At 52.7% G+C, this 2,500-nt stretch overlaps 1 protein-coding gene across 2 annotated transcripts in view; it reads left to right on the top strand.

Moving 5' to 3' along the window:
- The window catches only part of uvrag (UV radiation resistance associated gene), a 58,427-nt gene that overhangs the window by 53,968 nt on the left and 1,959 nt on the right, over positions 1 to 2,500 (top strand). The window lies entirely within an intron of this gene.

Here is a 2,500-nt window from a genome sequence, read left to right as displayed (position 1 = left end):
GATTTGAGCTGATCGGTCGCGGCTCGTATACGTTGACGCTCCGAGACGTACGATGGTGAATTTTGGGAATTCCTGGCGTGTTTTAAGGCAGCTGATGGATGGTTGGCGGACGCGCCGGAGCTGCCACGTGAGCCGCGAACCCTCGCCGTGTTCGGTCCCTCAGCGGCGCTGCGGTGGACGGCGCTGTAAACAGAACCCGCGTTTATCGTCTCTCTGTGTGACCCCCCGGGGGTGTCGAGCGCTCCGGGCGTCTCTCTCCTCCCGCGTCCGGCTCGGTCTGGGTTCAGGTGGTTTCCAGCGGTAATTGAATCAGGATTGTTTTGGAAAGGAAGCGGCGCGCTTTAATAAAGAGGGAACAGATGAAACACGCCACCTCTCGACCCCCTTCTTGGTGTTTGTAATTCAGGAAGTGAGGCAGGAAGTTGAATCCAGTTGTTCAGGGGGCGTGATGTTCGTCCAGGCGTGAAGGTTTCCGCGTCCCCGCGGCTTTTCCTTCTCGCCGACGTGAGATCCGCCGGCGCGAAATGTTTCGCTTCACGCGTCGCTCCGTGTGGAGAAAAAATAAGCTCCAGTTCTCCGAACCTGAGGTACACCGCAGCGCTCGCTCTTCACCTCCCAAACTCGCGGATATGAGCTCTGTGAGGGCGTGGTGCGGCCTGCACCGAACCCTGATACCTCAACCCCCCTGACCTCTTTGTTCAAAATCAGCTCCCTGACCTTATAAATAAAGGGCACAAATTCCTGCACACGCACTCCAGAATCTCGTGGAGCTCCAGACCTTCTGGGTTTGACTCCCTGCTGCCCCCTGCTGGCAGGTTTATGCGCCTGTGGGACGTCTACGTACGCGATACGGCTCTCTGTGAGTGTCAGAAGACGTCCTCCTCAGCCAGGGTGGGTCAGCGGACGGGGTTTCGGACATGACCTATTGGGATTTTTGCTCTGAAAATGATTTTTGATCGTTTGCTGTTGGATTCTGAATGTAATTATTGCGATATGCGATAGATTAGCGTCCTGTCTGGGGTGTGTGGCTGCACTGCACCCAGTGACTCCCGGAAACTGGACCCACCCCAACCCTGACCAGGATAAACTGCTAATGAAACCTAATAAAAATTAGAAACCTGGAAAATGAGTCCAAGCTGTTTCAGGTGGAAATGTTGGAACCGTGTCGGGACTTTATGGGATGAATCGGGATCCCGCCGGGTGTTCCGAGCAGGATGACGCAACGTGATATACGAAGCTATAAACGCACGCACGGAGAATCGGCGGGGAGGTTAGCATAGCGTGTTTCCCTCATAGCCACTCCGTCTGCGCGGCCCGGTCTCCTGGTACAACCGACTGCCAAAAAAATATATAATAATAATAATAATAAACCTCGTCTGTTTCATCAGTCCTCAGAATCTTCCTCTTACAACACGGTTCTCCTCAGGAACCCCTCAGGAACCCCTCAGGAACCCCTCAGGAACCCGGGCTCCGTGACAGAGTCCTGATTTAAACTTGAATCGGAACCCAGACCATCAGGAGTCTGCTACACGAAACACGCTCATTTCATTCATTGGCTAACAAAGACAGAAGCGAGTTTGTTTATTTGAGGTAGAAATGCGTCTGAGAGCTTCTGTAGGACCGGAGCGATATATCGTTCAGCTGATACGATACTGTCGATATTATCTGATCATCGTATCAGCCCGGCGTCTCTTTTAAAGCTTCGTCAGGTCGGATTCTGCGACTCCGGCTGCGTCCCAATCCACTACGTTCTCTACCCGGTTTCACTTCAAGGAAATGTAAGCTCCGCCCATGGGGGGGCTGGTCGATTATAGTTAACGATACTGTATCGCAATATATGTTACCGTATCGTTAGTGGGTTCTGTAAAGCAGTGCGAGGAAACGTCTGCTCCTGAATCCTGTTCTGTCCCGGTGTGGAACCCCCTCGACGGGGTAACAAATTTGATCTTTCCTGCCCCCCACCCCCACCCACCCAATAAAACAAGTATGGCGGAATCAGGCGCGGCCAAGCAGAATTACAGCTTCATGCTAAAGGATTCTCGGCGGACAGAGCTAGCGACGAGCGGAGCCGTAAATCCTCCACGTTTCCCCCCCCACGACCCGAAATATCCGAGTCTCTCGTGGACGCACCTTATGTTCAGAAGTATGTGGACGCGCTACTAATGATGAGAATGAATAAAATATAATATATAAAATCAGCTCTATGCTGGGAAACTGAAGCGTAATCAGTTAGTGACGGGACGCCGCGCGTCTGTATTTCGTCCGCCGCTCGTCCGTGACTCTGTTTCCCTTTGATCTTAATTTTTTTTTTTGGGGGGGGGGGTATTTGATGGCGCTCTGATTTCGGCGTGCCCCCCCTGAACCGTTCTGTTTTAGTTCAGCTCCGAATCGCTCGGTGATGAAAGTTTTCACGTCTTCATCGTGGGCTCGGGACTCTGGGATTAATTACCGCCGCTGGGACTCGGTCACGCCGCTGGTAGCCAAAGCATCTGATCTTCAT

The sequence above is a fragment of the Trichomycterus rosablanca genome, chromosome 18 (assembly GCF_030014385.1).
Source record: "Trichomycterus rosablanca isolate fTriRos1 chromosome 18, fTriRos1.hap1, whole genome shotgun sequence".
Taxonomy (NCBI): Eukaryota; Metazoa; Chordata; class Actinopteri; order Siluriformes; family Trichomycteridae; genus Trichomycterus; species Trichomycterus rosablanca.
This window is presented reverse-complemented; position numbering and strand designations above follow the sequence as displayed.